The 24,060-nt window shown below is 36.2% G+C and overlaps 1 protein-coding gene across 4 annotated transcripts in view; it reads right to left on the bottom strand.

Annotated features, from left to right (window-relative positions):
- clocka (clock circadian regulator a) overlaps positions 1-22,812 on the bottom strand; it is a 64,120-nt gene extending 41,308 nt beyond the window's left edge. For 3 of the 4 annotated variants that reach the window (XM_082147562.1, XM_082147564.1, XM_082147565.1), the window contains exons 1-2: positions 22,681-22,812; positions 11,220-11,323 (exon numbers count right to left, since the gene is read on the bottom strand). The gene's annotated coding sequence lies outside the window, so the exon portion shown is untranslated. Of the gene's footprint in view, positions 1-11,219; positions 11,324-11,627; positions 11,647-22,680 lie in introns of those variants that run through there. The other variant, XM_082147563.1, reaches the window with a different exon arrangement.
- Positions 22,813-24,060: the final 1,248 nt, after the last annotated feature.

Genomic DNA, 24,060 nt, shown 5'->3' with positions numbered 1-24,060 from the left:
AGCTCTGAGGATGTGAGTCACTCCAGCATGGATCTTCGGTGCAGCTCTGCACGCACGGAGACGCCGGCATGACAACGGTGTCCATCGGCAATGCCATAGCAACCACTCTCACCAAGCGGGGTAAAAATAGATGTACTGAATTCCTCCACAGCAGAGTTTCCCTCTCATATTCTCTCTCTCAGCATTTTCTCCATTACTCATGCGGCAATCTACACAATCATCTAGAAACGCTCTTCAAGAGAGGTTCTTCGCTATTTATTTCTACCTGGATAAATCACAAAAATACATCACGCAACCAGCTGAAACACAGATATTGGTTAAATGTATACTTATCCTCACAAAAGTATGACCACAGTTGAAAAAGAATAAATGTGCACTGAAAATCATGAGGAAACTCTTATGCCCAAATCTAGAGCACAGTGATTCCCATGCTTAGGTATGAAGAGGTTTCCATTTATAGCATTGCTCTCCTCTTACCTTTATACATTCCACGCCAACACCATTTTCCCGGAAAACATGTAATTGTTCTTTTCTAGGGACGTCGTTGTTATCTTTAGGTGTAGTTACTACCGTTAAGATAACATTGGTTAAATTGTCAATACAGTGCAGTATGTAAGCCATATTTATCCTTATCAACCTGAAATGACATCCCTCCCATTGAAGTCTAGAAAGGCAGGGGATTTCTCACTCATCACTCAGCGCAAACTCCATTCACAAGTCACACCTCTGCACATCTTTTAGAAAATGGCAAGAGAACATGAACTGAAATGGATGGTATTTATTTAAGTGGAGAAGAACTCTTCTCTTTTGTGAGTCAACTCTTAGTAGTAAACCTAAGACTGTAAACACATACATTATTCAATTGATCAAATCAAATAAATTAAATAAAACTTTTAATCTTTTAATTACATGATATGCGGATTAATTAAATCAAATGAATCGCAAATGAATCACACATCAAATTTGGCTGAGAAATTATCCCCAAATGATCTTTTGAAATCATTATTGTTTTAAATTAGAAAAGCATTAAATAGACATTACGAAAAGTAGCTTTAGAAAGTTTTTTTTTATTCAACAGAATTTATTATACAATTTTTAGGCTACAATGGCCTGATCTTTTTTTCAGGAGCTGTATCTGAATTGTTATTTTGATATAATTAGATATAGAGAAAAAAAAAAAAGTATGTTCAGCAAAAGAAAGACATACAGGTCATACAGGTTTGAAACGGCATGAGGGTAAGTATAAACAGAATTTTAATTTCTGGGCAAACTATACCCAATTATTTTTAATGAAATGATACTCTAAATAAGAAACTAAAGCTGCCAGTAGGTTGCGGTAAATGTCTAAATGAGTAAGTCATTGAGTCATTAAGTTATTGAGTCATTCATTAATTAATTCATTCATTCGATTCTTTAAAAAGTCCCTTTTAAGGAAAGTCTGTTTACTCGGCAGCCATATTTGCAACGCCTCCGGGCAGCTATTTCGGGCATCCAAGATCAAGTCATATCTTCTTGAAGGGGAATCCTGAAATCTCAAAAACTGCTTGCAGAGCTCACAATTAAATAACATATTTCAAATCTGCAACAAAATCTGACATGAACTGTCCCATAAATGTTGTTTCTTATGCTCCAATAGCGTTAAAAAAAGCGTACTTTTCAGGCTAGACCAGCCAACGCGCCTGTGCAGTCCTATGCGCAATGACTTTACCAATCAGCGATTGGCTCTTTTATTTAGAAGGCCGTATTTATTTTTTAAGTATTCCGCCATATTGTGCGTTGCAGTTTCTCCCATTCATAAGTAATAGGAGTGAACCGTCTCTCTATATCTATAGTCTGAGTAAATGGCTCTCTTTATAAATTGGCAATTAAATAATTGGTTCACCCGATTGATTCGTTCAAAACGGCGATTCATTCAGAAACGAAAAACGAAATGAAACACTGTGTGCTGCTTGGAGACACAACAGTTCTGGTCTGACTTTAAAGGTGATGTTTATGTTTGTAACATTGTGCAAAAACAGACGATATACTGTATCTAAAAGAACACAATATTAACAACTTATTTTTTGAACTGTTGTATAAAATCAATATCACTTTTGCAATCGTGTGATATTGCTAAACTATATAATATGATATAAATATGAGACAAAGACTCATACAGGGGCATGTTTGCCCTGATATCTTGAATTTTAGGGTCATTCTAACTGCAATCTATAGGCTACATCACACAGTAAGTTGTTGTCCTGCATTCATGTTCATCACCAATCAACTGTAAGACCTTCGTAGTACTGGGGCGGGGCGGGTGCGTTAAATCATTTTGCTATTAAATCCTTTTAGTTATTATACCCCTGTATTTTTATCTAAAGTGGCTGATCAAAGCAAACAAAATTTTATGTAGATTCTTTACACAAAATTAGCAAGAAGCCAAATTTCTGCAAAAATTATGTATCCCCTCACTGTTGCTGAAAACTTGAGATGCACAGAGAATTGCATTTGGAATCAGATTGTGAATCAAGATCAAATGGAATCATGAGGTGAATAAAGATTCTCACCCCTATAGGAAATACATAAAAGCTTTCATATCGACAGTTTCCACTAACATGTTGATGGGTGTGGTTGGTGGTTGAGATGGTGATGATGACAGAGCAAAAGTGGCACTTCAGAGACAGGCTGGGATTGCCGTCTCTGTCAAACGCTCTCACAGGGCGGGAGCGGGGATGACTGTAACACCGTAACCATGACGATCAGTCCATAAGCAACCACGGCCGACATTTAAAACCAGCCATGGCTGGGAAGTGAGGACCCAAACACAAACCAATTTTAGTCTAGTTTAGTGACAAAACATTTACATACTGTACAATAAAAAAGTTCAAAAATCTAAATCAAATAATGCTCATCATGCCCAAATAATGCACACAAGATAAAGGACACAGTTTAAGCAGAAACAAGCTACCGGCACATTTGATGGTGGGGAATCACGCTAACTACTATTGGTCCTACAGCCATAAATACACACACACACACAGAGACATATCAGGGTGACAGTAAAGTAATCAGATGGTTCAGTAGATGCAAGCAGTAAACACATCTATTTAATGAGTTCTCTAAAATCCAAACACAGCAGAGAGGTGTTTATATAAACAGTGCCAACACTTCAGCCATAAAACAATTCACTGTCATTCCCAGAAACCTCTGCACAACTTTTCCACACTGCATTCAATAAATAAGAAATATTAATGGGTCACATGTCTCTTCTCATTGGTTTGCAGAAAAAAAAAAAATGCTGAAGGCAAACAAATAGTTTAACTAACCACATTATCACGTATAGGTAAGACTAGGATTAAAAGCCTTAACCCTTAAAGGGGTCATATAATGCCATTTTTGTACAAGCTAATATGATTCTTTAGGGTCTAAATTAAAAGTTTGTAATATACTTTAATTAAAAAATCTCATTAGTATTGTAAGAAAACACTCATTTTACCTGGTCAAACACAGCTCTGTTTTCAGCACGCCGTTTGAGTGCATGTGTCTTTAAATGATAATGAGCTTTGCTCACCCCGCCCCTCTGTTCTGTGCGGACACCGTTTGTAATAATAACACAATAACCATAACGCGTTGTTCATTATAAACGTGGGATTATGAATTATATTGAGAACATCGTACATAGAAAACATGTTGTAATGTACCCTGAGTGTAAACAGCCGCATTCGTGAAGCGTGCAAGCGATTTGCAAAGATTAATATAAATATTAATATAAAGGTTAGTAAAACGTTACACTCACTTCAGTTCTTCTGGAGGTGCAGCAGGAACACGAATAGTTGGTACCGATCCTTTTTTCAGGAGCAGCTTCTTAGCAAAAACAGCTTTATACTGACCCTCGTTTGTAAAGCAGTCTGGTGTGTGAAATGATTCACGCTCGCAAACATGAAAGCATTGACGTTGATCGTGAGTAATATTCCCTTCGAAAAAAAACTCAGCCACTGCGTCTTCAGCGGTTCGGATTTAGGAACATCAATATGACTGCTGTGTTCGTTATTGCACCGAAGAACAGAACACCGTCATTCTGCTCAACAATGACCGCGCCGGTCCGCGCGGGCTATGATTGACAGCTCGCTCACGAGTGAGGGCGGGTCTGTGTTGAAACGCTCCTGTCAATCAGCAATTGTGGGAGGGGCGTCGATTTTGTGACGTCACAATATCGAACAGCTTGATTTGAGATGGGGGGAAACATAAGAAGATTTTAAAAAAAAACACTGGATGGATTTCTATCATTTTATGATGGTTGTGTACAGGCACTGCCAACACACATTTCAGTACAATCAACTTGTAAAAGTGCATGTACCATTATATGACCCCTTTAAAAATTAAAATTCTGTCATTATTTAAGGCCCCGATATACTCACAGCGAAGTTCTTTTTCATTCTTCGTCTTGGGGTAAAACAAAGTTCGAATCCACGATATACTGTTATCGAACATCTGACGGCGCACAAACTTCTGAGAGAAGTGTTTAGATGAATATGTAAATATGTGCTGTGCGCTTTCCTCTCAAAAACAAAATAAACAAACAACAAATTTGAGAAAACAACAAGCATTCTTTTAAATAAAGCACATGAAAAAACATCTGGTTATAGCAATGTGGTTTGCAATAAGTTTGCACGAGCTCTGCAATTCGGCACTCTAAAGTCATGTCACGTTTATTTAGAGCACTTTATACGATAGATTGCTTAAAATCATGCAGCTTTACCATAAACATGAAAAAGAGTGTCAGTGTCTCATTTCATCTGAAGTACAACTTCATTATCTACCTAAAGCAGCTCTCCAGTGTGTTTTCATCCGTGGGTCAAGTCTGATCTCCACGGATTGTGATTAAGCGGAAAAGATTTCCACGTGAAAGAAGAGAGAGCCTCTGTGTACTCCTATTTATCACGTAATCGCCATGAAAATAGTTATTGGCTTGTTAGCTATTGATATTTTAATGCTGTCAATGCATCAATACAGGTTTACCAAAAAAAAAATGTTCTCGATGCACTATTTTTGGATATGCATCATATGCACATCTTTGGACATTGCATCTTAAAGATAGTGAAGACTTGTGTCTTCTGTTCAGACACAAATTGCCACTCCCCAGGTTCTAACCCATTCGAATTGCAAAGTACGATGCCACAAAAAAACAAAAAAACTAAAAAAACTAAAATAAAATAATAATAAAATGAGGCTCCATTTGACACTGTGTATAGATGCTAGACTTTTTGCTGAAACGTTTTCAAGCTCAACAAAAATAAGTTGGGATGTGTTTTTCATTATCAATTATTGTTGTTATGTCCATGTACTCGTGGCCATCTCTTATCTCTGTGCCGATAATCACCAAGTAAAGGTCATTTTTGTTTCCTCCAGGACACTTTATTACACCACACCCTGATTTCCCAGGGTTAGAGTCCCTTCTGTGGGCTTGCAGTCAACCTCAAGCCCCTGTGCCTGGATCTCACAAAAGCGCCCTTTGTTAGTGTGAATGTCCAGCAGTTTGCAGACAGGAAAATGTCTGAGCAATACTGCTTTCCACTGGCAGGGCCTCACACCGCCACTGGCAGGAGGCCCCACGGTGAAGTTGCTGCGGCTGTTGGTCTGGTCTTTCAGAGGAACGGCGAGGAGCCAGCCGCTGGCACTGACGCCAAGTGGGTCAGCCATGATCCCAGCCAGAGGGAGGCAGAGAGCACGGGAGAATGGAAGGAGGATTAGAGGCAAAATAAGGTGACTTCTAAAGATCTCAAAATTGTTCATTAAAACAGATTTGCTGGAACTTACAAAGAAAATCTGGGTCTGTTTGTGCAGGTGATAGATTTATTCACCTCTATGAGCATATGGACCGGCATACTAAGGAAAGCTAATGCCTCCAAAACAGAATCAGAAACAGGTTTCCCCGAACATTCCCCCCATCTGCCATTGGTCGGTCAAAGAGATAGTCCCGCTCCAATCTCACACCATTGGTTGAGCAATGAAGTGTTGAGCTGGTTGTGATACTCAAAAATGGCAATGATTTGATATTGTCACAGAGTTTACACTTTTCAGGTAGATCAACTAACTAATGTATTGTTAAATCAACAAAACAAAAATAGTAAAGGAATATTCCTAGTTTAGTACATGAATCAGCTCAACCAGCAGCATTTGAGGCATTATGTGTTTGTTTTTTACACTAAAATCATGTTAACTCTTATGTCTTGTGCCTATACTTTTGAAAATAGTGAGTATTTTAATGTTTACGGATTGTCACAGTTCCCTTTTAAAAATAAGAAATGTCTTCGCAACCAACTGAAATAAGTATGTTTAAATAGATGTACTAAAATTACTAAAACTTCAAATAAAATGAAAATGAAAACTGACAATAAAAATAAAAGATATATTAATTTGATACTTTAATAGTACATAAATACTAAAATAACATTAGTCATTGTGTGATTCAGGTTAAAGGCCTCACGTGTGTACCTGTTTGCTTCTGTATATTGTTATAGCCAAGCTCACGTGAGCCTCTCCCAGTCTAAAGGCGGCTGATTGTGTCCACAGGTCAAACGCAGACAAACATCCTATTTCCTCTCCCTTGCTCACCTGTTACGCCTGAATGACACACAAAAACTGCACAATCATGCAAATACATAAACAATAGCCATCAAGGGGAGCCGAATAATCCACTAATCATTTATAACTGCCATATTTAAGACATCAAAAATCAAGCAAAATAATGACTGATACACACACAAAAAACTACTAGCGCAATTTGTCAGCACAAACGCTTGAAAACAAACATCATAAAGATTTACAAGCACCAGATTTACAGTTGTAATCCATTATGTTCTCCTCGCACTTTTCTCAGAATTAACTATAATATAACTATGGTATGTACACACACACACACCATATAACATCCTACAAAAACACACACAATATCTGAATGGAAGGGAAACCGCTTGATTCAGCTACTAGTCGCTTTTTTAAAAAATGTTATTAATAATTAAGAATAAAACAACCACTAGCATAATCAAGCAGTTTTATCTCCAGTCAAATCTTCAGAATTAGACTTTTCTCAAAAACGCGACCTAGTTTCATAACGGAAATGGCTCAAAGGAACAAAATTTCAGAATTTCAGCATGAAACATGAAAGCAAAAACACAAGCAAAAGCATTCCTCATTTAAAAGTTGCTTTGGGTAAGAGCATCAACTAAATTAATCAAACGTTAAGTACTTCAATTAAAATGTGCAATTAAATGATTAATAATTTAATTATGCAAAAAGAGCAAAAGAATGTTAAATGCATGTGAATATCTTAACTAATTGACATTTCAAAGTAGTACAAACTTGGGGATCCAAGACTACTGAGCTTGATTAAAATGTTGTTTATCCAAGTTTTTCCAAAACCAAAAAAATACTCCAAATAAAAAAAATAATGTCAGTCTCCTGCTAAAGAGCTCTAAAATACTTATTTTATTCTTTACATGCTAGGAAATACACATACAGGGAGCAGAATCACAAAAATAAGACAGTGAACCAATACACTGAATCTGAACATTTACATTTACTCATATGGCTTATACTTTCAGACCTTAAAGGGATAGTTCACCCAAAAATGAAAATTCTGTAAATCATTCAAATCACCCTCAAGTTGTTCCAAACCTGTATGACTTTCTTTCCTCTGCTGAACACAAAAGATGACATTTTGAAGAATGTCGGGAACCCCATCGACTTTTTGTTGTAGTATTTAGAGGAAAGAATTCAGAGGAAAGAAATTCATACAGGTTTGGAACAAATTGAGGGCGAGTAAATGATGACCGAATATTCATTTTTGGGTGAACTATCCCTTTAACAACTTCCAGTTGGAAGAGGACTAACTGGACAACAAAAATGTTACCCCACATTTTTGAGCAAATGTAATTGAATCGTCTAAAATGTCAACCCACAGGATGCTCTATGTTTGGCCATTAATTGGTGCAGTCGCAACGGTACTTTTCCGAATACAGCAGAACCTTAAGTGTTGTATTCACATAATTGATCATTTAATCGGAAAAGGTAATGAACAACATTTCATGAAGACATGCACATTTAGGGGCAGAGAATGTGTTAAATACTAAATAAAAAAGTTGTGTGAACTGGTTTTATAGGAGTGTGATTAGTTCTTATTGCCCCGGTTTATTTATTTATTTATTTTCTATATCTACTACAGTTTTCTTTTAGCTCTTAATTCAATTGTTAGGTGAAAAAAATCTTTTGTGCTTTTTATTACCAAATATTTAGGAATATTTGCCAAATCTTTAGAATTTCTCTAGCCTAGAAATCCAGACTCACCCTAGCGGCAGCAAAATATATTTTGCAGCCAGGGTAGTCTAGCAACTCTCCGTTGACTTTCGAGCTGGAAAAACCTAAATTAGGTCAGGCCAATCACATCGTGTATAGAGTAGGCGGGGCGGGCTTAACATAACGACGACAGAGTTGCGACGGTTCCCCGCTACTTGAAAACAAAGAATGGCGGCTGCTGCTGGAAAACTCTTTTGAATCGGCTTTGGCCGCGACTCTGGAGGACTTGGAGTTAAGTTTTTCTTTGAGAAAAGAGCAAAGAACGGCACTTAAGTCATTCTTAAAAAAGGAAGATGTGTTCGTAGTTTTGCCGGCCAGATATGCCAAAAGTTGAATCTATCAACTAACGTTAGCTTCGCTGTTGGGAAAACGCTCTGGTTGGTTGAAGCGCTGTCCTATTGCGTGCAGAGGGAATTTGAAAGACAGCCGTTTATCCCGCCCCTCGGATTGAGCCGTGTCTATGGTGAGTTGCCAGACCTAACATCTTGATGTAGGTCTGGCTTGCCAGGCTAGAATTTCTCATCAGTTTCCCGATAAAAATGAAGGCAACTGCAAAGCCTTTGTTTTTTCCACACAGTGGTCAGAACCTTTCAGAGAACCATTAGCATACCGTATATACCCAACCCAGGCTAAACTTACATGATGTGTAAATATCCTGCAGGTCTTTAGTGGCCAGAATATAAAATTAGCATACAGCTGACAGGCTTGCCACAGACATGAAGGGCTGTCGTCAGCAAAGCTATGCCATCCTCAGAGCTATAATACAGTGTTTTGGCTTCAAAAACGACACGCTGCAGGCGATTTCTGCCGAGTCATACGGCCTCTCCAATTCCTCACTTTTCCCTAGTGCACAATCACCCCTTTTCCTCTTAGTGAGAGAAAAACACAGAAATAAGTGTGACGTGAGGTGGGCTGAAGCCTAGACACTGAGATCACGGGAAACTGTGTGTGTGTGGGATCTCAAGGGAAGGTTTTTTTCTCAGTTCCGAATCCCAAATCAGGACTGTAGCCTGCAGCCACATCGATCCACATGAAAATACAGAAGCAGTGCTTAGCGCAATACACATCACTTACAAATGCAAGCATGGCATCTTCATGCAAATTACACTGTAGGTCTGAAAAACAAAACAAAAAAGCTGTGCGAAAATTGAATAATAATGTGAAAAGCATTCCCACTGCAGCAGCACCGGGATGTAAATGGACCTTTACAATGTTTCCTTGTAAAGCATGTTGCTGAATTAAGTTTGTTAACCACAATGATTTCAGTTCTTTCATGAGGTTTGTAATGTAGGCAAGTTTGATCTTTTTGACTGGTACACTCCAAAAAACTACATTTCTGCTGTATGTTTGATTTAACTTATTAAAATGGATGAATGCAATAATTCTTGTACATTTCGTCACAGTTTTAAGTTAATTGTGTGCAATCAATAAAAATTTGTACAAAGGATACAAATGGATACTCGTTTGCATAACCAACTATATATTTTTTTTAAATGTAACATCATCCATATGTACTGAAGTTTACACATTTTTTTTTTTACATAAGTGCATAATATAATTTTTTTCTTTTATTTATTTCTTTATTTTTATGCCAGAGGAATGTTTGGTACTACTGATAAAGTTTGAGGTCACACTGATACAAATTATTTAGTGGTGAAGTAAATACTACAGAATATATATATTTTTTTTTTTTATTTACATGAAAAAGTTAGTTCAGGCAATAATTTAAAAAAAACTAAGCAAAATCTATATTTGTACTCAATTCAAGTATGTAGAAGTGAAAGCGTAAATATCAACGTTATAAAATTAAGTAAAATGACTCAACTTTTCTGATACTGGTGTTCCCATCATGCACTGGGCAAAGGTTGATTTTTCACTGTTTTCCAGCTGTATTTACACTGTTGTATCATTTATACTTTAAAAGTGTGGTTTAATTCAATGGTATATTGTTTGAGAGAAATGTATTGCGAGGGAATCTTAAACTAAATATATATATTAATCAACATTTTACTAGCCAGGTTAAAATCACTTATTTTCTTTGTTACTTTCACTTAACTTAGTTAAATAGAGTTTACTTAATTCCATATGTGAAATTTACTTTAAAAATATGCATGCATTTTGCATCAATAATATGCATTTTATTGTTTTTTTTTCAGTGCAGTACGATTTCTTTTTCAAGTAATTCATATTTTTATACAGCAAGAATGCATTACATTGGTCAAATTGGTTACATACATTACATTGGTTAAAAAGACTTTAACATTGTTACAAAAGATTTATATTTCAAATAAATGCTGTTCTTTTTAGCTTTCTATTAAATGTTTATTAAAGTATCCTTAAAAAGATCAGGGTTTCCACAAAAATATTAAGCGACTGTTTGCAACATATACATTAGTGCTGTCAATTGATAAAAAAAAAAATGAACTAGATTAATCACACATTAAAAATAAAACTCTTTTGCTCTTCACTTCAGTTAAAGAATGGTTGCCATTCTCGTTCAAAGCCGAACTGTATATCTAACCGAATAATACATCCTCCTTTCAAATCAACGCTATGCTCCATCTCCAGTTCAGCCATTTGTAGTTTCATCTCTGGGGCTTGCAGGGTATTAAGCTATTAAGTGAGTCAGACCCTTAGCAATATTGGAGTGCAGTCAACATGAAAATCACAACACCGTCATAAGCACACAGCCCGTCATATCATAATAACAAAATAAAGGTAGCACAAAATGACTAAGAAGCCATTCACACAGGACACATGAACTCTTTCTAACATACCATGGACGTGATGCAATGGCCAAAAACAACAAATGTCTTTGCATTATCTTCATTTGGGGACTGTCAAACTGTTTTTAAAAGAATATTTCACCATTTCCACCTTACCTTCTTTAGGTTGGAAAAGTTGCAGAAGGGCTCTTGTAGATTGTCATTGAGCGTTTTAATTCCAAACAAAGTAACTCCAATCCAATGGCAATGGCAATCCAACCCTGCAAAGGCAAAAATAAATTGTTAAGCACTCAGCTTACATCAGGTGTATCCACTACCTTATTCTGACATTTAGAAATAAATGACTATATCAACAGCAAAAAGAACAAAAGAAACTGTTTGAATGCATGTAACTTTAACCACAGCACACTCTCTGCAAGATTTTGGGTGTGTGTGAATGTTAGCTTTAAGAATATTTAAATGCGTCCAATCACAATTTGCTGACTATTATTCTGCAGCGAAATGTCAACAAACCACCAGGTCACGGGTTATATATGCGGTGTGCTGCTGTGTAAGTGAACAGACCTTATGTCTAGTTCTAAGAAAAGTTCTGCGTCCACCCGCTAGCTTCTCCACACTTCCCAGAGGTTCTGATTAGAGATGAAATCACAACTAAAACATCTGGGTCATTCTGAGTCTTCACACATACACACACACAAATCATGGGGCTCCCGTTGCACTGAGAAATTACTGTCCCTCCATGCAAACATCTTGCTCTTACTCCTTTTGCCTCTAAACATAAATTGAGTCCAACCCAAAGGGGAATTCTTAGCGCTGAAGAACAAGAGCTGACAACTGGCGGGTAAAACAGAAGGATCAGGTTCACTCCCAAGTACATGTATTCCTTTTTCAGTTTTTATCCGAATACTACAACAAAATCCATTTGTCCTGGGGAGACGGTAACAAGGACAGACAAAAGCTGAGAGTAAATTTAACTGGTTGTCACAATCAGCACTTTTGAGGGATGAAATAATCACTAAATTTGCCAGATTACCAAATTAGTGGCATCAGAGTTTTGTTTGAAGCACTTACTAACAAGTTAACTTAGAGCTGCACGATTTGGGGCAAAAATCGAATTGTGATTTTTCTGATAAAAAATTATTGCGGTTTAAAATGAGATAATAAAAAAAAGCTCCAGGTTTGCTGTGCTTGTTTGTAGGGCTGCACAATTTGGACAAAAAATGTGTGCTTATCTCTCAATAACTGAGACTATCACGACTATATATAATAATAATAAAAAGAAAAAAAAAGAGAAAGTTTATTATTGTCATATTTCACTACAAAATAACAAATATAATAATAATAATAATAATACTTTACAGTACTACTGTAAAATAAAATATTTATGGCTATCTTAATTTCTTACAAATTTCAAACATTAAACCATCTAACTTTTATTTTGGTGGAAAACAGCAGGGAGCCATTAAAGGTGTCCTATTATGCTTTTTCACTTTTTAAACTTTAGCTAGTCTGTAATGTTGCTGTTTGAGCATAAAAAAGATCTGCAAGGTTACAAAGATCAAAGTCCACTCCAAAGGGAGATATTTTATTTAACAGAATCCACTTTCCAGGAATTACAACAAACGACTTGTTTGGGCTACAATGCGATTTTTCCGGATCTTATGAAGTCAAAATGGTACTCATTTAAATAATCCCCACCCACAGAATAAGCAAAAAGGGGGACGAGGCCTGGTTGAGCTGCATTAGAGAAGTCACTGTGTTGTGGCCATGTCAAAGAGACACTGCTTTTTCCACAACATTTCCAAAACTCATTTGTTTGACCTTCCTAAGGCTGACAAACTTAGAGTGGTTAGAACTTATTTAAAACACCGTTTCTGAACATTATAACCCCACCGTTTATCTGTGTGCTGCACATTTCATGGAGAACAGCTTGTTTTCTGTTGCTTTTGTAAGCTCTCGTTTTTGTAAGACGGCTCACCGCTCCTTAGGAAAATTAACCATGGTTATTTTTACCGACTGAGGTTTGTATTACCTTAGTTTTCCGACAAATATCATGATTAAATGGTGGATAACATCGTATATCGTAAATAGAAGTATCTATAATGTATAAGAAAATTACAAAAAACATACCACTCTACGTCCTGTGAAATCAGTGCTTGCAAAGTCTGTGCATGAAATCCGTTCTGGACGATCCTCTTGTTCGTTAACATTGTCAGGGTCTGAATCGGGCTTGAATTGGTCTGAAATTGACGCCATCCTCAATATTTACACTTGCAGTTATGGAGGGGCAGGACATTTCCCCAAAACATGAGAAAAATTATGTAGGGCGGGATTTCATCCTTCTGGAATTTATTGGATAGCAGTAAGCTGGGTGTTGCTAACTATGGAGGCAGATCTAAATGCCAGTTAGCAGTCAGTTCAGTTGTGGCGAATATTTAGTCCCAAACTCCGCCGAGAAAACATCATCATGAAGATAACATCATTTTGAGGTGGAGGGGAGGTTAACGTTTTTAATTAAAGATTTCGAGTTTATCAAAAACAGGCGCCGACAAATGGCAACTGACGCAGACAGAGGTAACACACTGATCCGACAAACATCTCCAATGCCGTTGGCCGGAATCAATGCAGTGTGAATTAGTCTTTAAAGTTTCTCTTTTGTTGACAATAGCAGGTTTATAAGCGCTTTGCATTACAATTATAGAAAGATAGTTGGAACATGTTGCGTTCCAAAGCGACCCAAACTCAGAGCAGATGCAGAGACGAGTTTGCTTGAAGCAGCATGTGCTGCAAATAGAGTTGCTCTGAGACACTAAAAACATCAGATAATAACTGTGCTATTATTTAAGGTTTTTTTTTTTTCCATGCCCATCAATTTTTGTGGTACAATCTATTTTAGAAGCCATCCCATGTAAAAAAGAACCGTTTGTTTGATCTTTAAAGTAGGCATTTCTTGACCAGAAAAAATAAATAAATCTATGTAGACCAGGCCTTTTGCCATTTAGTCATAATTAGTGTCATAATTAGACTATCCAGCAACCACTCGCAACACCTCAGAAACCACCTAGCAACACTGTAACAAGATGTATGGCCTAGGAAACCTCTGTTAACACATTAGCAATAGCTTAGCAACTACTGTGAAAGCGGTCAATAAAAATTGTTTAAAGCTATTCACTATAGGGCCTTAAGAAACAATGAGACAAACATTTCTGTAAAGCTGCTTTAAAAGCTATATTTTGAAAAGCTCCATTCAAATAAACTTGATTTGACTGAAAATGTAAACATCTTGTCGACTTATATCTTTTTAAGTGAATTTTGCTAATAGTAACAACACTGCTATTATATGGACCCAGGTGGTTTAACTCATGTTTACACTCACACAGCAATTAAGCTTCACATCAACAGGGAAGTAACTCGCAATTCATTTTCAGCTCATGAATCTGTGTGAAAGCTAAATGCTTACAATATTCTCATAATAAAAATGTTTGTCTTCAAATGACAAAAAGCCAAACCCTAGCTGGGAAACCAACAATGACCCAAATGGATAAAAACATGACTCATATTCCTCTGCAATATGCCATCTTTGATTTACAAGCATATAGGCTTTGTGTGTTGGATCCTTGCCAACTGGTTTACAGCATTCAACTCCATGCATCTGATCATTCAAACAACTGCTTATAGCGAACCAAAAAAGCAGTCATATATCAAATTTAGAATGGCAAAGATAGAACTGCTTTATTGAGCCATTGATATGAAGATAATTCAAATGTAACCAAGATATAAAATTAAAAAGAAAGAAATCATTGACAGACTATGACACGCAGTTTGGCCACATAAACCTGCCTTTCTTACAATCAAATGCAAGCTCGCATTCAGATCTGCCTCCATCTAATGCCGGGGACACACTAACCGACTAGCAGAAACATTCTAAGACTGAACTGAACACACTTACAGACTTTTCAACGACTGGAGCAGGTTTTAAACGCTGACTGTGAACACCGACTGAACGTAACTGTCTATGACTCCGCGCGTTTGGGCAAGATCAGACGTATCAAATTACATTCATAATCGGCCTTACAGTCTTTTAAGTGTGTCCCCGGCTTAATCAACAATTGATGAAGTGTCCCAGCCAAACTCTTTTTTTCTTTTCAATAATCCGTTTCACTCAGATGTCCGTCACAAAACGAAAGAAAGGATTTATCGCTACTTCAATTACATCGCAACTTTTAAACAAAACTGGCTTGATTGTCAACATTTAAATTGGCATGAAACAGAAGTTACGCCCTTTTCCCTTCTGTGACGTAAATGAAAACAACTTTTAGAACAAGAATAAAAATGTAGGGCGGCCGCGGGACTTGGTTTTATCCATCGGGAATTGATTGGATCATTGTCGTTTGCTATTGTTGTGATCTCATGTGAGTGGCAGGTTGTAAACATGCCAATAAACATAGAAGTAATTTTGGTTACAGATTACGAGGGGACATGAATTAAAAATAAATAATGATTTGCATGGATAAATCATTTATATTAAATATTCCATAAAAAATAAGAATTGTGATTGCATGGTGCCTTTAAGCATAACATGCTTCTGATCTTACACACAACACAGCCTTCTGAAAGCAGAGTCCGATGTGAAACGCAGAGCGAGCAGATGGAGGCATGCATACATGCGGGTTTGGTGGAGTGGGTGGATGTTTAGAGCTCTGGGCATCCAAAAGGACTCGTCACTCCAACCCACTCTCCCACAATGCAGTCACATGTCCCTCTGGACATAAGGTTGGTGCCCAGCATCGGGTCATACCGTCCCCCTGAGACAGCCAAACTGAACCGATATCGACTCCAGTTTTATCCCTTAAAACACAGAGAGAGAAATGTAGGATAATTGTGGAAAAGCCTGCCCTGGACCACCCAATAAAATTACAGTGTGAGTGGAAATTTTACTTTTCTGAATAGATCGGAAATTAAACTCATCATCTGCCAGGGAATGGGAAGCAGTACGGAAAACAAGCCTCCTGCGTTACTATCACATGTCATCAAAACACAAAAAGCTGAATGGAAACTATCATTCCCTTCGCTCTATGACTGACACAAGTTGATAGGACATGGGCACTAGACATTTGAAGATCTGTAAATGGAAAGTTAATTTTTCTTTGAGGGTTTGGCATCTATGTGGGCTGAAGCAAATGTAATTTGGTTGGCACTGCAGGAAAGACAATCTCAGAGAGTCTTATGAAATGGCGGGCATGCAAGAGAACAAGAGCTCAGAAGGCCTCTTGACCCAAAATCATTCTCAAAAAGAAAAGCAAACATCTGAGAGCTGCCGACCTCACAAGCATATGGTTTTAAAAATGTCCATAATACAACACAATTGACAATGTTAACAAGTGGCCAAAGTACACAAACAAATCCGACTATAAATAAACTGAAGGCACAAAGAGAAAAAAGCTTCAAGGTAAGTTTAGGAACAAAGACTAAAGACATTATGAAGATAAAGACAGAAAAGAGAGGGAAAAACCATAAGATATGTAATGTTATTATTGCCATTGGTTGCCCCACAGTTATTGAACGGAGCTGAATAATGACACTATTGGCTTGTTAGAGCTGCTTTGAAACAATCTGTATTGTATAGAGCTATAGAAATAAAGGTGATGACTTATATGTAGTCAGTCAGCATATATTTACAAAATAAACAGAAATGCTAGGGTGAAAATCTTCAACATTGAGTTTTGATTTCTACATGATCAAATTAGGTATATTTACACTATAAACAGAAATTCAAGAGGGTACAAATTATTTATTTCCGAAAAAAGTTTTGAAAACATGATGAGTGAATGGTTTCACTGAGTGGGCCTCATGTACCACTTTAAGTGTGTAAGCAATAAAAAAAAAAAAAAACTGTAATCTATTTCCAGACATTTTGGCAACACTATACATTTTATATACATAAACTATGCCTTTAAGTCATTGTTATGAGTTGATCAACTAAATCTTGATGCTTATTGGGTCTTTTTTTTGTAAGCCAATCACCTCAACTTTTTAAACTTCAGTTAGCTTGTATCATGTGTATTGGACAATACTTTACAGCATTTATTCATCTAGTGTAATGTAAATTTCAACACATATTAATACATTTACCATTATAAGTTGTATAGGTTAACATGAATGTATTAAGAACAAATATGAATAAAAAATATTACAAATTATAAAAATATATCAATAGCTATAAAAAAATGAAAGAACAATTAAAATTAACATATAAAAAAAAATGCAGTAATAAATTGTTCATTACTAGTTTATGATACCTAATGATAAACTAATGTTAATGTTAACTAATGTTAATCAAATCTTACTGTAAAACTACATTTCTACATTCCCTATACTTATTTTATTACTGAACACATGCTGTCCAGATATAAACAGCACCATAAACATTTAACCAAATGTCTGAATCGTGTGTTTGAATAGAGCTGACAAGATCAGAAAGGTATTGTGTCACGGCTGCGTATTCTGTAAGGCCTTCCAAGTAAGGTATCTTTGTAGATCAAATAGGTTAATCAAGATCTGTTGTTGTTCTCTTGTTGGGTGGCCAGAAAATTATATTTTTAAGGAACTAATGTTTCAGGTTTGGAAAAGAGAAATTAAACCACAGCATCTCACTAGATAAACTATCTAGATGTTATCTTCGGTAAGGGTCGGCAAGATTTTTTATTAAAAATGTTTTTGAAAGAAGTCTCTCATACTCATCAAGGGTGCATTTATTTGATCAGAAATACAGAACTCTGAAACATTATTACAATTTTAAATAACAGTTTTTTTATTTATTATTTTAATGTATTTTAAACCTTAATTTATTCCTGTGATTTCAAGAAACATTTCTTATTATCATCATTGTTGAAAGCAGTTGTGCTGCGTAATATTTTTGTGGAAACCGTGATTTAAAAAAAAATCTAATCACATTATATCCCAAGAGTTAGACAACAATTTGTAGATTATTCCTTACGTGTGAACATTTAACCAATGAGATATTCCTTAGACGTCAGAAAGCATGACCCTGGCCTCAAGACCAACTGACCAGAACAACAAGGCTTTAAGAGTCCTGCCAGGGCACACTGACCACTCCGTATGGATGGCTTTGGTTTACTTCTGCTACTACAATGGTTGCATTTATGCCCAGGCTCCATATCCCAAACCACACAGTTCATCACCCATAACAATTTTCCCTGTATTATAAAGACTTACTCACAAAAGCTAAACATTAACTATGATTTGGGGGGCATTTAACAATAATGCAACAGGAAAACTTTGATCGCCATTGTGCACAGGACTACCTAATGAGATTTCAAAGTCTCGTTTCTTTGAGAAGTTCTTCATAATGAGTAACAGAAATGATTCGGATCAAAACTTCCACTTATGAAGTGCTCTCAATGTAATTTTCTTCTTTAATAAACAAACATTTTTGACTTTCATTTAGGCCAAATTATATATTAATATTTGTTTTTAAATAATTAGGTTTGATAACAAGTTACCTCTTCAGACTTGTATAAACATAATCAAGAATGGTGAATGATTTCTATCGTTCTAGACCAGCTCTAGATTTCGAGGAATTCTGTGAGGAATTCACCTCAAATACAACATTTTAAGTAGTAGGCTACACGACTTATACTATATCTTAATCTCTATCCTTATGTTATGAATAAATCATTTTGCCAGTCTGTTGTTTTGTTCTAATTTAATTTAAATGAACTAAACTGCAACTTTTAGCTAATGAACCAAATACGGCAACTGTTCACTAGCTAAGAACTGGACAACTGTCATTTCTTTTATTGAAGTAAGATGTTTACAGTCCCCCTGTGGTGAAAAACAAGGTTTTAATGTTGTTTGTATATGTCTATGTGCTGTTTTTAATATGCTTTAAGATAAACCATTTGCAAATTCACAAGTCAACACCATTGCAGTGAAACTGCAGTGAAACAAAGACAGTCTCAAAATCACGGTTTGAAATCGCTGGTGTTTCTGACGTCACAAACTACCTTGTAACCAATCACGCCAACATGTGATCGTAAACGAGTGGATCTCTGAGCTGGTGTGAGTGAGTGGAGGCAGGGCTAAAAACGTTTAAATATGTAATTTTGGTGACCAAAGTTTTAAGGGATCAAATTGTTTCACGTTTTGGATTGCTCGGGTAGGATCAGCCTTCTGTTTGTGCCGCTTCGGAGTAATTCTTCACTTCCGCTTTAATTCTCGTGCAGACTCTTTCGCTAAACTCACTCACACTGACGGCCTTAACACAACATTATTGTTAACACAATCTGTGTTAACACAATCAGTTAAAGGGATAGTTTACCCAAACAAATTTTTATTTTATCATTATTCACTTGTTCCAAACCTGTATGACTTACTTTCTTCTGTGGAATATAAAAGGGAATATTTTGAAGATTGTCGGTAACCAACAGTTTTGGTCACAATTGACTTCCATATACGGACAAAAAGAACAACAACTGCAGTTTTCTCAAAATATCCTCTTTTGTATTTCACAGAAAAAAGAAATTCGTACAGATTTGGAACGACACAAGGGTATGTAAATTATGACAATATTTTCGTTTTTAAAAATATATATAATTATTGGGTAAATGATCCGTTTAAGTCGTTATGAGTTGATCAACTCAGTCTTGCTGCTTATTGGTTTTTTGGTTTTTTGTAAGCCAATCACCTCAAAGACCACTTTGAATCCTTTAAAACCACAGTACTAATATCAGAAAATAGTGTCAAATGATACAAGAATCCAAGAGGGTACAGTATGCATGGCAAACCACTGAAAGGTCTTAATACGAATTATGCACTCAGTGACCTGCACCTCCTGTGCCCTCCTGCCTTTCCTTCTAAAATTACAGTTTATTTACTAAACATAAAACACACACCTCATTTATTTCTTGTTAATATTCTTGACCTTACACTTTGAGTGGCATACCTTTAATACATCAAAACAAAACCCAGAGACTGGTTTGGTTTTGTAAACTAACAATTGAGCCAAAGCGAACACACTTGCAGATGATAAAAGTAGGGTGCAAGGTTATAAGAGATTTGCACATTCTGCCAAAAGTAATATCAGCCAAACCTGTTAAGTCAGATGGGCATGACTTTGCTGCGGTGTCATTGCAAGTGACTTGTTCCTGAATGCCCTCATTGACACCAACTTCAAAAATGTAAAGGTTCTTACAATGGGGATATACAGTACAAACAACTCAAATAAACCACAAAGTCACTGAAAAAGTCATAGGAAGCAGGTTTTTGATTTTCTCAATAGCATAACAATAAGGCATCGCTTAAAAAAAAACACAAAACACAGTTACTAGAATGAAACTGTGCTTGGTACCACTGGCATAACAAATACATTTCTTAGACAGTTTGAAGGAGATCCGATATTAATATCATGAGTCATGACAGTAAAACATTTTGTATTCTTGGTTATTAAGGTGCAATAAGGGGAATAAAGTGCCACCACTATGAAATAACACCAAAGAAAAACACTTTCTCCACCACAGTCTTAAAGTGAATGACTGTTGAACAACATTGTGAAGGTGAAAAACAACCTGTTTTCTGGGATTCTTTTTATTGGGATCATGTGGTCGTTGCATTTATTTACAGAGTGTTATTCATAACTCACGTGTACACACAAGCTTTTTAGATAAGAAATGCCGGATGATAAACTAACACGCCATATCCAGAGCTAACCTAAAAACAAAGGCGCAATTAACAGTGCCAGGTGGGATATACATCTTATATTAAAATTCAGATGCTATATGTAATTTTTAACAATGCATTTGTGTCCATGCTCATGATAAGCACTGACATACAGTGGCACTTTTGATTTATTAAAATAAAAAGTTAAATAAGGAAGTATTAGAACATTGAACCTCTTGAACTCAAAGGGAAAATGTTATCAGTGTTGGTCAATAAATCATATTTTGTCTTTAAATGCTGAGCCATGGATGTATCCACTGATCTACAAAATCCCAGGACCAACAGTGGGAAATATGGGAAAGTAAAATCTAAATTACTCTGTGATAAGATGATAAGAATTATTTTACATTGGGGAGAAAATGCATTTCTGGGCATTTGCACTGTCACATAACATTAGGAATAACCCCCTCTCATCCTATAAACAGGGGTTATGCTTAATGCAATATCAAATTTTAATAGCAACGTACCAAATATTCTGCTACTGACCCTGTTTAATACATCACTATTTATTTATATATCGTAACAGCAATTTTTTTTTTACATTACAATTGCATACATTTTGTGCATTAGCCTGCCTAATTAATATTCAAGAACTAAGACTTAATTTCCAGACGTCACAATCAACGTGTAGCCTATGACAGACATTACAACTGAGGAAGTCGAAAACGCTTAATTCAATTTAAAAATCATTAATCAGTTCATTAGTGAGAGGAAATAAGTGAAATAGACTAAATCTAGACAGCTGGCAACCAAGACAACATTTTAGACATTTAGGCACGCGCCGTTATGACACACAGCAAGGCGCTTTTATGTTACAACAATTGCATTCGCTTATAGACATGTCATACACCAAATATAAAACGTAACGGGGGTAACCGGTAATCAGTTCCAGTATGTCACCGTCCATAAGAGATAGCCTACATCTTCAACGCCAAATAACCCTAATTCACCTTCACATAGAAACCGAAACACCTCTGGCATGCTGTCAGTGGATATCTCGATTTTACCTTTTTATTCTCGTCAAACTCAAAGCCCTAACAGAAACATGCACGCAAAATGTGCACTACGACCAGTTTAAATCAATGCAATTAATTACCGGTACTATCTTCTTTTTTTGTCGCTTCACTCCCCGGACGCATGATAGTTAAACAGTCGAACGACATGCTAGGCTGAAATAAACACCGAAATCTCCGAGATGTTAACTAATCCTGTGTGTGGCTGGTTATTCCACGCTGTGGTTACTAAAAGGATATATTCAGCCAAGCTCGCTACAGGTTGCTCTGCTAGAGCCGCGATAAAATGGTCAGCTTAAATTGGATTTAATTCCCATCCTCAGAGTCGCAATCCCAGCGAAAGCGTCCGGCTGCATGGTGCTACAATTAACAGCAGATTCACGATTAATTAAATACTCATTTAACCGTTCAGAGCGAGTTATTTGATCAATATGTTCATTGAAATACAGATTAAAATATGACCTGGAGAAGCGCGAGTTTACAGTCTGACAAATGCGCGTCATCATCAGTATAAACAGGGGTTATGCGTGCATAACTGATAAATATAGTAGCAAAGTTTAAAAATGCGAAACCACAGAGATATAGCGTCTGCAGGGACTAAATCATGCGATGCATAAGAGGTGTCCGGGCTTTAAATCGGTTGCGAACATTTGGCAGCGCAACATCGTACACTCCCCTTGTCTCACTAGGGTAGAACAAATGTGGGTCACCGGGCCTTCGGATTCTTCCCAGGCAAGCATTAAAAAACACATCACCGTATTTTCACCGCAAGAACGCTTGAAACAAATCCGACACGAATAAGACACTAGAGCTGCACTGCTCCTTCTCAAAATAATGCTATCTTTCAAACCCGCTTGTGCCCTTACCTCGGTTATTTGCCGTCCAGGAGGGGGATTTTCTTGCGCCTTGTTTTGGTTGAGACGGCAGTGTAGGATTGAACTAGAGTTAGAAAAACAGCAGGGCCTACCCTAGGCTTCCCACGCGCATGCGCAGTACCACCAGCGCTGAATCCCACACAATCTGGCAACACACAGTAAGAGCTGGCTTCGAGTTTGTATGCGAGTTTTTTAATTACTTGTCATTGTTTAGATTAGAATACAATTCATAAACAAGAAACAGAAAGGTAATTCAGGAAGGAAATTAAATATAGAAATATAGCAGATCATGGGGAGTGCCCAAATCGAATCCCAGAGAAAAGAGAAACTCTGTATTGAAATTACGAAAAATACACGAAATAAAAAATACATTGCATACATTAAATTAAAAAATATACATATATTAAAAGTAGGCACAACTGGGAACATACAACCGACATTTCATAAACAATAAACAGAAAGGTTAATTAGCGCCTAGGGAATTAAATCATAAAATATGTAGCCTAGCAGATCATAGAGAGTGCCTAAAACGCCTTAGGCTATTTATAACAGATAAATAAAGGATAAAACTGTCCACCTTTATAGAAATAATAAAAATGAAATAGTTTAAATAAATAAATAATAGAAATAGGCACAACTGGGAAAACAAAAAAATATAAACACTAAGATTTGATCATGCATTTTAGGTTTTGGCAACCTTTATTTATATATATATATATATATATATATATATATATATATATATATATATATATATATATATATATATATATATATATGCATACATACAGTATATAGTCCTATAATAGCCTGACAGCTTAGCTAATTTTAACAAAATCAAACCATAAATAAAGTTTTATATATATATATATATATATATATTGTAATTTTGTTATATCCTGCTAATAATCTGAGTTTTAAAGTGAAGAAAATAGCTCTAACACATAAGAAATCGCATAAATAGGCTTAATAAAAAGAAAAAAAAAAGAAAAAATGAATCAGTCTTTGTAAGAATCAACTATAAAATGTATACACGAAATGTAACACTAAAATGCTTGACATATTTGCCTATCAATCATCTGAAATCATTTTTAGCGATTGCTTGGTGTTTCACGAAATGCGTGCAGCGGTTTAGCCTTTCTGTTTGTTTGAAGTTTTTAGCCTACATTTCACTGCTTCCGTAGCGGTTTTAAAATTTCAGTTATTTCAAAAAGACAATACCTTGCTATCTTTTAATGATTGTGTGTTGGTGTGAATTTTATGTTATACAAACGTTCCTAATCTTTGGCCCACATGTGTCGCTCTCTCTCTCTTGGCCGTATGCCAATTAGGTCAAATACGCACGTCAACCAATCTTGAATGTGGCACAGC

Source organism: Leuciscus leuciscus (assembly GCF_965113295.1).
Source record: "Leuciscus leuciscus genome assembly, chromosome: 19".
NCBI lineage: Eukaryota > Metazoa > Chordata > Actinopteri > Cypriniformes > Leuciscidae > Leuciscus > Leuciscus leuciscus.
Note: the sequence above shows the minus strand (reverse complement) of the source record. Positions and strands in the feature narration are given on the sequence as shown.